Below are 14,699 nucleotides of genomic sequence, written 5' to 3'. Positions count from 1 at the left end.
CGTAGTGAACGGTTGGTTCGCGGTTTGTAATTAACCTAATTGCAATATGATTTCTTTTGTAATCTTTGTTGTTATTATTTCACATCCTAGATCTTTCATTAATATTTACCATTTATGTGGCTAAAATTATCATATTTTATTTATGATCATCTCAAGTATCATATTATGTTGGTTTTTAGTTAAAATTGATACCAATTGGTGTCTAGCTGGGTTGGATAAGACTTGGGCTTTCCTATGGTAGGTCTCAAGTTCGAATCCCACTCCGGGCGGCCTTGAGGTTGTAACACCGCGTCTTTTACCCTTTACAAATTTAGGCTTAATGTACTAACTTAGGAAGTACAGGGACCATAAATGAAAATTTTGAAATTATGTTCCTATCGCGATACGCGACGGGGTAACACTCAACCCATCGCGTAGCGCGATGGGCTTGCTGAGTCAGTGGACACGTGTACAACGACGTGTCAACACGTGGCACGTTGTGACAGGCCACGTGTCACCACCGCATAAGGTGGTGTAAAAGTGCGGCGTCGCGATACGCGATGGGTCACCAAGACCCTATCGCGTACCGCGATGGGCTTCAAAAACGGCTATAAAAGGGGAGGACGGGTATGAGCTCTATTCATCCCAAACTCACCTTCATTTTCACATAGTTAACCTAGGGAGGTGTGCCCAATAGCCGTGACGAGCCAACGTACCATTTTCTCGAAGTTCGTGCAAGAAACGAAGTTATAATTGAGTAGCAATCAATTAAGCAAGTAGATCAAGATCCTGCCTTTTCTTATTATCAATCTAAGTGTTCGCATTAAGGTAAGGTTTACATTTAAGTTATTTGAATTATAGCTTAGACTATCAATCGAGGCTATGGCCTTTAACCTTGATCGTATTTTACAAATCATTCACAATCATGTTTTCATAAACGATACTTCATGATGAAGTAATGTTAAAACAAAAGAAATATTTTGAAGGGCATGTAGTAACTGGAAGGGGGATATCACTAGTAGTAAGTTTCTTGCCTAAGGAAAAGTAATTCGTACAAATCCCAATCAACTGAGGGACCCGTTTACTTACCTGGAGAAACTTACCAACGTGTTAAAACCTATTAGGCCAAAGCATGCTATATCAAACGTCACATAAAACCAAGTGTTTTCATTCACAATCAAAGATAAACGATTTCAAGGTTAAGCTTATAATCATAGCTTAACATCATTCAAAACATTCATACGAACCTATTTATGTATAGGTTAAGTATCATTTACAATCACTCAATCAATCAGTCAAGGTTTACAACACCGACGGTATAGGTGAATACGTTAACCTTTTTATCAGTCAAAACATATTTATACTCAATGAGATATGCGGGTGTTTGTCTTAACGAGTCAATCAAAGTCTACATGAGATCGTGTAATCTCTAAAATGTTATAATACAAAGTAGAGAATAAAAACAACTCAGACCGAATACACATGTGTCTGGATCCAAACATAACCGTTCAGCCTAATCATTCAAAGGCTAAGTGGCCGCGAGCTAATGGTCATAACTAGTCTCCCGGTAAGGGCTACGTGGCTCGGGAACGATTGTGTGTGTAGGGCAGTGGTACATAGACCAGAAGTAGAAATGCTTCTGCTGAGATTGTAGAGAAAACTATATTTGTATTGTAATCGTCATTCAAAATTGTTTTATTGAGTCATACGTGTTCACCAGCATATAGCTGACGTATTTTTCCAACCCATTGTAGGTAATTAAGCATAAGTAGCATTAGCAAGGATTGGAGTCTATATGAAGATAGAAACGCGTACAAGATGACTCCGTTTTTTATATGAAATCCTTGTAATATGAAAACATATCTTTTGTAAACTAATACTCGGGTATTTAATTCTCTAGTAAATTTTCAATGTAAATTAATATTATATTCAACCTAAAGTCTTTCGCTAAAAATTAACCCATAAACTCTAATATATTTACAAAACATGTACCAACTTGTGGTCACACGCCTAGGCCCTGAGTCGGGGTGTGACAGAGGTACCTGTCACCAATGAAGTTCTACTAAGACAGGGAAGCCGCAGTGGCGCGGGTTCGATCCTCAGGGTCGGCCCAGATCTGTCGCGGACTGAATGGAGGTGTTTTACGGGCGTCATACCTCTTGCGTGGTGGGGTGATGGGTATCCAAATGGGTACCGGGGTAAGGGTTCCCTCCTCCAACCCTTTTTTTTAGTTAAAATTGATGGTACATTTAAATTATTAATTATTTTAAACTAAATTTATTATTAAAGTTTAAACTGTGAAACCAAACTGGAACCAGGCCGTTAGTAACAATTCGGTTTCAACTTTCAATGGTTGAGTTTGGTTTTGGACGACAACAAATCAGTATTAACGGTTGGACTCACAAGTTTAACTTAAAAACCATCAAATCCGACACTGAACACCCCTGCATAACATATTAATTTATTAAAATGAAAAAAAATTACAACAATATCATATCAAAATTAAAGAGAATAAAATGCTCATTTTTATGGTGCAATTGTTTATAAAAATATTAACGTATGAAAATGCTATAGTCGTTTAAAAATCATGAGTGAGAAGTAGTTTACAAGTTAAATAAAAACATAATATGGTTAAATATGAGGGACTAAACTTGTAAGTTGAATGGATTGGGTTTAAAAGACATGTTTACCTTTACCAACACATTTACCTCATGCTTTAAGTGTTGTAAATTACTTAAAAACGAGTGTCTTGATTTGCCCTTATTTAGTGTATTATATATAGTGTAGATAGATGATATAAAATATTGAAAAGAAGACTATTATTGGTTTTATATTTGACCTTACAAACACGCTCACTAAGGCTATGTGTAGTGGATGGGCTACAAATGGGGGCGAATTGTGACTGACACCCAGTCAACAAAAGGGGCGAATTTGTTTTTGGGGTGTAATGGTGTAGGGGCTACAAGTTGGGCCCACAGTATCTTTTTTTATTATTTTCTTTTTATAACTAAACTTAACAAATAAAAACTAATTTATTTAAATAATTAAATAAAAATGCATTAAAATTAAAAAGAAATACAAAAAAAAACATAACTAAAAAAAATACATAACTAAAAATATTAAAAAACATAACTAAATAAAATACTAATATCTATAATATTCGCGCATTTTTCAATTCGTTGTCGTTGCAATAATGCGGCATCTTCGTGTAACTCGGCCTCTTTGAGGGATTCGTATTCTTCACTCATTTCTCGCAATTCCAACATTTGGGCAATCTTTTCGTGTTGTTTGTTGGTTTCTCTCATGGCATCGTTGAGTTCCTCGACAGACTTTTTGTGTTTTTTGATAATTTCTCTCATGGTAGCGGCGAGTTCCACGAGTGTCGGTTGGTTCGAGTTGTTTGTAGGATTCATTTTGCTAGATTTTTTTGAAGAATTTGGGTATGAAATGAATAAGAAGGTGTATGTTTATATATAATATATATATATATATTACACAGGAAATTGATTAATATTATAAACTTTAATTATTAACCAAAATACAATTAACAACACAATTATCATATATTGTTAATGCAGTTACATGTTATACTGAAATTACTAAACAAACATTACACAAAAATTTTACAAATAAGCAAAATTTCTTTGTACACTACATTTGTTGTTGTATTCAATATACATTGTTTATCAAGAATCATAATCTTTAGTCCATGTCTACTTCTAATTCTTGATAAGGCCACATATAGTTGTCCGTGTGAGAACACGTGTTCTTTCATTCAACATGTTAATTTCACATCTTTAGAAGTTGCATACTTCTCATTATTATTAATTCAAATCCTTTTCGAAATCGAATCAAATCCTTTTCGTAATTAAATCAAAATTTTTTCATAACCGAACCAAAATATTTTCATAATCGAATCAGAGTTAGTACATCTGTTAGATGCACTATGCCTTGGTAAATTCTTTTTTATTCACCATACGAGTCATATGAACTTATGGCCCGTTATATTATTAAATATCAAATACATAATCTCATTTTTCTCATATCTTCATCTAGCAAATGGGCTACTAAATGTAAAATAAAGGATACAAATACTCACCTTTATCTGGAACGTAAAGGATACAAATGGTGTCTTGGTTACTTGGTCCCCTTGTTGTCCTCCTAAGGCTATGTGTAGTTGAGGGGCTACAAATGGGGGCGAATTGTGACACGTGGCGCCCAGTAAGCAGAGAGGGGGGATTTGTTTTTGGGGTGTAATGGTGTAGGGGCTACAAGTTGGGCCCACAGTATCTTTATTTATTATTTTCTTTTTATAATTAAACTAATCAAATAAAAACCAATTTATTTAAATAATTAAATAAAAATCTATTAAAATTAAAAAATAAATACAAAATACATAAAACTAAAAAAAACACACCAATAATAAAAATAAATTATAATAAAAAAAACACACCACAACAAAATACATATAAAAATACAAATAAAGTAAACAATACAAAAAAATAATCAAAGTTTAAAACTGTACGGATATAAACGTAAACAAACCTAAGATTTTAAAGTATTTAAAGTTTTATCAAGTTTAGTACACTTTCAAAGTTCAAGGTTTAAAAGTAAATAAAATTTAAAAGTAGTTTATAAATATCTAAAAAGTCTAGGGTATAAAATGTAAATAATAATAATAATAATAATCAAAAAAATAATCAAACTCTCCCAACCCAGCCCCGTCCCCTTCCCCCAGCTAGTTTTTCCGGCCTCCGGCGACGGCCATAATTTCCTGCCACAATAACACCTCATCCCCTTCACCCAGCATGTTTAAAACCAAATTCTATAATATATATATATATATAATATAATAATAATACATATAAATATATGTATATAACACACACACACACCCATACTGCCGGCCCCACCACCCCCTTCTTCCAGGCGACGAGAAGACGTCGCCCGCGCCCCTTATCGCTCAAAAATCGCCCCGAGGGGCGGTGTTCTAGCCCCTTCGCGCCCAAAAATCACCCAAACTCACGCCCACTACATATGGCCTAACAATCAAACATTGACCAAGTACAATTCAATTTACCATTAAATCTTTAAGCATAATGCATCTTTGTTGGACAACACATTGCAAATAATAGAATTACCACGTAGTAGTGATCATGGCGACTCATTTAATCATACACCAATCTCTAAAGACCATGAAACTTATACATATCAGTTTCACTCGCTATATGAATTATCCTAAACTTTCATGTATTCGTTAGTTTTTTCATAAAAATTTAGTTGAGGCTTTTTATCGAACACCTTATGTGCATGTAACTTAAGACTTCTAATTTTACCAGTCAAAACACAGGTTTAATCCTCCAAACTCAATTCTTTCAATCTAAGTAATAAGAGTATGTTCTCAAATTAAAAAGGTAACTAAATTCACATAAATCAACAATTTCACAAAACCAAATCAAAAGACCTAAATTAAACAGATTTTTGTAATGAACAAAACAATCAAATCAAATTAACTACTAACATGATGTGCTGCAATTGGAGAACAAAGAATGATCCAAATCAGCAGCCGGCGCGAATGAGGCAATAGCAATACAGTTCTGCAACAATGACGGCGACCTATGGCTTGTTGTGATAGTCCAAATCGGCAGTGGTTGGAGATGGGTAAAGAAAGAAGAGACCATTGTTTTGAAAGAAAGAAAATATTTGTTTATTTGGGTCGGGTAACCCAGATCCAATAACATATGGAAAATGGGTAAAGAAAGGAGAGAGTGGCTGAAGATAATAATAATAATATTCTTTTATTATAGAAAGAAGACTTGAAACCAAGACCTAGAGTTGTGAAATAGTGGTAAAATTGTTAATTTTTTTCTTTGTTATGTAGCAAGTCATATTATGCATTTTTCCTTCTTCTTTTTTTTGAACGGTGAATTTCTGTCATTTAGAAGACTTGAAACCAAGACCTCTCAACTCTTTGATATTTTAAAGGCTTTGTCTTTACTAATGAGCCACTAACCCTATGTTGCATTAATAACAAACCAATAATATATATTTTATTCAATTTGATTCGTACTCAACCCATTTGTATTACCACCTAACGTCTTTGTTTGGCTAAACAATCTTTCCAAATCCGTCACTGCTGATTTGATACGGACTTAAATTTGTTACTTTGATTACGTGTAATTGACATTTCTAATCAACATTTGTCTTGTTGTATCCGACCACTTAATGAAAACAATCATTTCTTTTCAATCCATCGATATTTGAGTTGTCTAATTTGCTTTCAACTTCCCATCATTAAGAATCTTAATAATTAATTAACTTTAAACATTACAAGCATTAAAAGTTGATTTCATAATTGAGACAAAATTAAATAACCTGGCAAGGATGACACTACACAAAATTCAAACATAATTTGTATTTTTCTTAATGAGGTTGACTAATCATTAATCACCATTTTAAAATAAGCAATAAGCGATTTATACTTTCTATATTTTTTTTCATGATGATTTACGCGCTGTTTATTATGATTGTTCTGATAGGCGTTCATGATGATTTATGATGGTTGTTAATATTTGTTCCAGACGATGGTTTCTTTATCTTTTTCACAAACATGCGTTTTCATCTTTATTTTAGATTAGACTTGTTGTAAATACCCATAGATTGTGTGATCCATGGTTGCTATTGGCTTTTTACAGATTACAGGTAGATTTCACAAAATAACGATAGCAATATGTCAAAACTTGTTTCTAAGTAATTTATACGAGAGCAACATGCTAGTGAATGGTGATTATATATTTTTAGTCTTATCAACGCCAATTTACTTCAACCAGATTTACTTAATACCAAATGAAAAACTAAAATAAACATTAATACGACATATGCATGAGGTATTTGTAGAATAATGAAAACCCCGTAAGGTGTAATATATTATTGATCAACTATATATAAGAGTACAATAAGATAAATACAAAGAAACATAATCAAATACAATCTCCTAAGTAAGATAACACTATAATACTAAAACTCTAATAATATATTCTATAATATTCTCTAATAGTATTAAGTAAATGTTTATTCATAGTTATTTTGATTTGGGTACCTAGGAATCTCTAGGGCTCTAGCGAGCGAAGCCCTTAGACCATTGGGGGTTCCAAGGGTTCGGAGCAGTACCTAGGAGCGGTCGAAGGGATTGAGTAGTAGTACCAAACTCAGTTATAGTTATCTTTGATGAAGTTTCTCATGAGGTTATTCCCTAATCATTATAATCATTATGATGGTTCTCTATCTATAGAAAAGAGATCTTTGGTTTGTTTGAAATTAACGAATTTAAACTTCGTTTTTCACATAAAAATATATTCTCGTTCTTCGCATAATTTTTTGTCGTATCCAATTACAGATTTCGTATATTTGAAATACTTTTAACAATTCAAATGTTATCCAATAACGCTATGAAATACATACAACAAATCTTTACGCAAAGGTAAATTTGAAAGAAAAATCATAGTTTTGTAGGATGATTCATGATACATCTATTTTCTTGATAGGTTTTCATCATCATCATCATCATCGTACTCAGTATATCCCACCAATAGCAATGCTATGGTAGGGTCTGAGGAGGGTAAGATGTAGACAGCCTTACCTCTATCCCATAGGGATAGAGAGGCTGCTTCCGGTGAGACCCCCGGCTCGATAGTAGTTTTGCATCAAGCCTTGGACATAAGGCACATAGCACTCAATCATCGGGGCACCGGCTGATCGGTGCATGTGCCCTTGTCTTTCGGCTATCAACGCCACCACATGATGCCTGATTAACCTTCCGCCACTTTTAACGTTATTTTCACGAGATTAGTAAAATAACGTCAAAATTAGTGCAATTTTACTTTTGCCCACCCGAGGGTTCACACATATATACATTATATGCGCGCACCGCAAGCAGGGCCTTTTTATGAAGTCGAATAAAGTAACCTACATATGAAAATCCACTTGTTTATGATGAAGATTAAAAATGTGTGTATTTTTTTTTCATGGTATTGGATTTTCTAAATGTATTGTTGTATCTTTAATATGAATAAAGAGTTCAGAACTAGTGAGTACAACTGCGTGTTATGATCTTTTAACATTGTGTCTAAGTTAAGCTATCACATAAAACACATTGCGTTTATTCCATATAACCGCGGGTCAAGATTTTTACAAATTTGTTCCTAGATTTTTATTTTTTTTATAAGAGAACTTTGGACGTGTTTACCACTTAACTCTTAAAACACCAGACACATTAATTGTTTTTCAGGATTTTATTCGAATTCAATACAACTTGTCATTAATTGTATATTTATTTCTAAATGACAACATTAACTTGTTATGTAAGAAAAACATTATTTTGTTTTGTATAATTTTCAATACATGCCCATCGTTTATGTTCATTCATTTTTCTTCGCTTGTATAACTTGTAATCTTCAATACATGTTAATTGTTTGATTAAACTTAAACGAGCATAACCTTTGTTAGTCTTCATTTTTGTTTACAACCATCAAAACCAACATTATTATTCATTTCTCTTCTCGATACATAACCTAATGTTTTAAAAACAAAATTTTTATATCAAATTTAAAGTGTCATGCATGATATTATTATTTAATATTTATATTTTTATAGCGAGGCATGTCTTCTTTTTCTCTCTCAAACAAAAGCATCATTGTCAATATTGATATCATCAAAAACTTAAGACCTTTTATCCAGAAATTTGCTTAAAAATACCATAATGAAAAGATACAATTATCTTCTCACTAATAAAAATATAATGAAGTAAAAAAAGGTAAATGTACAACTACAAGTCTATAATTATAATCCATAACTACAATGCATTAAGTTTAGCTTAAAGGAATAATTATTATTATTTTTTTTACAAAACACATATATAGGAGTAATTATTTTTCATAAGCTACATTTTCCCTTATTTAAAAAAAATAAAATATATGTACTTTTAACAATCCCAAACCAACGTATGAAAACATGAGTCTTTGACCACCTTGTCGGATAAGTCCGCCGGAAAACCACCAATTTCCGCCACCGTCCACGACGGATACATCCATGCTTCACCCGAGTCCACCACCGTAGTAGGTTTGGTCAACTCCAAACCCTCTAAACTCGGCAACTCAATAATCTCATCCAGTTCAACACCAGAGCTTACAGAACCATGTTCACAAGCAGGAAATATATTATAACCATTCCCTGACTGGTGAACATGGTTCTGGCATGCAAATTCTTGCATGGTCGCCGCCTTGGCAGCAGCAGCTTGCACGTCCCGTGGGGAACCAGACACGGGACGTGGCAAGACGTCTCTTAGTTCAGGGAAGTTGAGTGCGGCTGAACTTCCCTTGATGGTCAAGGCGGCGACATCATGGGCTCTGGCAGCCATCTCCGGAGTGGAGAAACTGCCGAGCCATATACGGGCTTTTGTGCGTGGTTGTCGTATTTCTGACACCCATTTGCCCCAACTGCGCATTCGAACTCCATGGTACACTGGAGGACGAGAACGAGGACGGGGAAGCTTCTTCTTCATAGATTTCGGGTTGTTTCGATCGGTTTGTGTTGAAACTTGAAAGGTGTGATTATATATATAAGATGCAAAATGAAGTGGCTATTGGAGCTTATATTTACCATTTATAGTGACATTTAACCTACCGGAAATACGTGTTGTTGTCATGATTAGTTTATGTCATAATTGTATTTATTTATTAAGTTATGATAGAAAAGTTTTTTCTATAATCTTATTAAATAGTATTGCACATGATTTGTAACAGTATAAATTCGAACTTGGATTTTAAAATTTAATAATAAAAAAATTAACTGATTTTTAAAATAATGTACTATGATAATGTATGCTGATCATGTAAACTAGCTACTAGAAAACTTATAGGTTTGCGACGCAAAATTACGCCGAAAAAACGTCAAAAACTAGAAATTCTAAGTTTCTGATGTAACATGCATGTCGGAAAAACCTTCATCAGAAATTTCTTTGTAACACAAAAGAATCGGTTTATGAAAAATGATTATGTCTTGAAGATAATAAAAGATAGTTATGAAAGAAGAAATGAAATATCGATTGCTTAAAACATTATCGATTTTTTGTGTTACACTTAGAACAATAAGTTTTTCAGTAAGTTTTAAGTGATTATACAATTATAGGGGTTCTTAATTGAGATTATTTACTAAGATATTTTGTATAATGGTAATGACCAACCGAAAACTTATTTGAATACATGTGAACAAATGTAATGTCAGGTACCTTTTAAAAAAATAATATTGAAAAATGAGTATTCATTTGGATTTTCAACAAAGTATCACTTAGAGATGACAATTTCTGACATGACATGAAAATAGTTATATTTGGAGTGGCAAATAAATCCATTCAAAAAATGTAATGTTTTTGTCCACCTACTTAAACGAGTTAAACGTACTGTTTACAACTACGCAATTTTAAGTATGTGTATGTTAAGTTGATATTTCTGACAAATAAAAAATTTGAGTCGTATTCTGATCTAACAGTTCAATCCGCCAACCAGCAAGCTATCAATATCTTTTTCTGGGCCCTCCTTGGAGAATTGAGTTGGGCTGTAGTTTATTGTATTGCAGTTGTCATTTTGTTTTCTAATACATTTGTTTGGTGAGTACGTGTTTATCTAAACAATTTGTATATTGACTATTGAAACAACTTTGCTTAGGATACCGTATATTGTATGTCACATTGTCACTACATGATTCATAATTGATGGTTCTTTGATGAATGAGATGGTACTTTAGATTAATAAATATTGTTCATTAGTTGATTCTAGTTTACACATTGCCAATTTCAAACCTAATAGGGCTAATAATAATCTTGTTTATTTGCAGTGGTATTATTTTATCAACATCAATTTATTGCACACATGGTTTCTTGACTCGGTAATATGTTAGTACCCTAAGGCACACAAGGCGATAGCTTATATCGATGCAACTGAGCGCATGCATACCGCCTTCAATCAATCAATCAAACAAACAAACCCAATATAACTCTCATCAATCAATCAAACACAAGGTTGCATACATACCACCTTGTGTCCATGTAAGTGCTCCGTTCAAATTCCAGCATGATTATGAGCTAAACATATTTGAAATAGCTAAAAGCACCATGAAACATAAAAAAATGGCCTTAAACCAGCCTAAAGCTGAAGCTCGAATAGTTAATAATTTTTCAACTTCGAGTTTAGCTTGTTTTTATTTTGTTAAATGTTGAATTATTTTAGATATATAGATATAAATATTTGCACAATTTTGTAGTTATAGTTTTAAACATTATAATAAAATAAACACTACTTAATTATAACTATGCATAATACTTTCTTATGTCACGATATATTTATACTTCTATAAATAACATACTTGTTTAGGCTTACAAGTAGTGACTAGGGATGAGCAAGTGAGTATTCCCGCAATGCCAGTCCAGACCCGATCAATGGTATTCTCAGGACCCATGAACTAGCTTTATTGTAATAACCTGGGTCTGGTCAGTTCGGGTCTCGGGAATCTTAATGTTCTTACATGGTTTATGTCCGCACGTAATTGACGAATCCAAGAGCTTTTTCCAATGCAATTATTCTTTTTATATGCTAAATACAATTTCATAGAACCGAACAATAATTATCCAGGTAGATTCAAATTATGAACAATGAACAATCAATTTGTACCCAACTAAATATAATAACCTTGAATCTTAATTCCTATACTAATTGACAATGACAAATCACAATTGATGATTCTGATATTTTCTTACTAAAAACAATTTATAAAATACAAGCTAAATTAAAACTAACTATATAACTAAAAAAATTTATGAAACAAATTAAATCAAATAATACAAAAAAATAATAGCAAATACTAATTATACATATAATGGTAACCAATTAAGTAGAATAATAAAAAGAACTAGATATTCTCAAGCTTGTTCATTATATGAGCTCCAATTTAGGTTCGAGCCTGTTTAAGCTTGTCTCGTTTAAAAGCTTTTCACAGGCCAATCTCAATTAGCTAGTGCGGCTCATTTACATCCATGATCGTAAGGTATGCACGAAACTCTTCATTTTCAATCATTGCATTATCAGTAATTCAGTATCATCTAAACAAATTTATTCCATGGTGATCAAGGAATTATTCTTGCTATAAGTTGTTGTATAGCTGTGAGAAAATGTGGGCGCCATATAAGAATATAATGTACAATAGTTGGCAAAATGGACGGGTCGGTTCATATTCAGGTTAACCTGTTTCACTGTTTGTCCATATTTAATCATTTCCAATTTAAACAGATTTATGAATTTTACACATTTGACCGCAAGTAGTAAACCGAGTCGACCCTTAGTTTGCCCATTAATTTTTACTATATATGGTTTCAGTGATGTTATGTGTTTTACTTTAATAAAAATGTGTAACCCTTTTACGACTTTACCATTCTTTTTTTTAAATTACCTAAATAGCCCTTTTGATGAGAGAGAAAAGACTATTTAGCCCGTGAGATTTCAAATTCCAAAAATAGCCCACCAAATTCAACGTACTCGTGAGTTTTTGAAATTCCCCGTGAGTTTTCGTGGACCAATCAAAAACTGACATGTGTTTTCCATTTTCATCTACCACGCTATTCATCCCAAATATGTCTGAAGCGTGATTTTTTGTCATCAAATTTAACATAAAGAAAACCAACTTTAACGTGATGTTTCAAGCTGTTTTCAAATTTATGGTTTTTAAAGTTTTTTTAAAATCCATCTCCAAAGATGAATTTCAAATGAATTTCAACTTCGGAGATGAAATTCAAAAATCACCTCCATTACCCTCCCATCATCACCTTCTTCCCCACCACCACTACCATGCCCACTTTTCTCGCAAACATCACCTCCATTACCCTCCCACCATCACCTTCTTCCAAATCACACAATTTCAAAAGAAAATACTATTCCTTTCACTCACACTCTCTCTTATTTCCATTATTATTATTTCCACCATACTCACCACCCTCTTATACCGCCACAACCACCACCACAAACCACCATCCTCCGACAGCCACCGCCTGTTTCCGGCCAACCACCCCACCTCCGACAAACCACCACCACTACCCACCACCGCCTCAACTCCAAGCACCGAGTTTCTTTACCTTGGTACACTCATCAACCCACTACAACCCACCACCACCACCATGGGTTCACCAGAGCTCCACTCTTAATAGATAGTTTTCGAGACAAAGTAGTTTGGCGGACCCCATCCCTTTTCAGAATACGTTGAGATTTATGTTGAAAAACATAGTATTGTAATAAAATCCATCTTCAAAGTCATTTTTTATGAGAAAACTTCATATGGACATCCACCTAACCATTTTCAAAACACGTTGGTTTTATGTTAAAAACCCAAGTCAAAGTTGGAATTCTTATTAATTCAATGTTCAAAGACATTTTTGAGAAGAAAACTTCATGTGGACCCTATCCACCTAACCCTTTTCAAAAGTTCACTTGCACAAACTTCAACTACTCCAAAAATCGTCTCCGATGTTGAAATTCATTTGAAATTCATCTTTGGAGATGAATTTCAAAATAACTCAAAAATCATCTTATTTGAAAACTCACGTTGCCGATGAAAACAGCTTGAAACATCACGTTAAAGTTGGTTTTCTTTAGGTTATATTTGATGTCAAAACTAACGTGTCAGACAGATTTGGGATGAATACTAGCGTGGTAGGTGGGAATGGAAAACACATGGCAGATCTTGATTGGTCCACGAAAACTCACGGGGAATAACAAAATGTCATGTGGAAGTTGGATTTAGTGGGCTATTTTTGAAAAATGAAATCTCACGGGCTATTATTCCTTTTCTCTCTCTTCAAAAGGGCTATTTAGGTAATTTTCCCATATTTAAAACTAAAATGGGGACGACCCGTAGAAAACAAGAAGCCCAAACATACAAAGAAATAAAATTAATAACGAACCCAAACAAGTCAAATACAACCCTTAAAAAGAAAATTTAACAAAGTTGAACCGACACCAGTTTTCCCGTTATTCTGTCTTAGTATATTTTATGGAATATCTGTTGTGTTGGCCATGCAACAATACTAGCAGCAGTCATGAAGTACCCTCTTTTTCATGTCATTTTTAATTTTCACTAACTTCTTGGTTAATGTATGTAAAACGGGTGGGTCGGCCAATATAGATTGACCCGCGACCATTTTATTTTCGGTTAAGGTACTCCTTTTATCTTCACGGAGACGGATCTAACATGCCTTCGCCTTATTAATCTCTAACGGGGCCGTCTTGGTGAAACAACTAGAAATGCTGAATCATGGCCCGTGAAGATGCGGGTCGGGCACTCGGGCTATAGAAACTAGTGAACAAAATGAAGAAGATAAAAATTTACAAGTGACAGCTTGTATACAGGTTGATCATTTATGCTAATTATGCATATCTAGATGCTACATAATCAACTTTGTTTCTACATTTTATCATTCATTCATTCTGCAGCTAATTTAGTTGAAAGTTGGAATTAGTAACACCATTATTATTATATATAACAAATGAAAGATTTGGTGCCGCTAAATCCCAGTTGTGCCTATGATGGTTCAAAAAGCTCACGACTCGAAGCTCGCTCGAAAAAAGCTCGGAGAAAGCTCGCTCGAAATCGGCTCGACTGTAAACGAGCCGAGCCAAGCT

At 33.7% G+C, this 14,699-nt stretch overlaps 1 pseudogene; it reads right to left on the bottom strand.

The window, feature by feature from the left end:
* Positions 1–8,959: 8,959 nt before the first annotated feature.
* Positions 8,960–9,767, bottom strand: LOC143536947 (ethylene-responsive transcription factor TINY pseudogene; annotated as a pseudogene).
* Between the last annotated feature and the right edge of the window lie 4,932 nt (positions 9,768–14,699).

The sequence above is a fragment of the Bidens hawaiensis genome, unplaced genomic scaffold, assembly GCF_021521415.1.
Source record: "Bidens hawaiensis isolate Kalapana, Puna unplaced genomic scaffold, B.hawaiensis_p1.1 tig00000780_1, whole genome shotgun sequence".
Taxonomy (NCBI): domain Eukaryota; kingdom Viridiplantae; phylum Streptophyta; class Magnoliopsida; order Asterales; family Asteraceae; genus Bidens; species Bidens hawaiensis.
The sequence above is the reverse complement of the archived record's forward strand: the minus strand, read 5'-3'. Positions and strand labels throughout refer to the sequence as shown.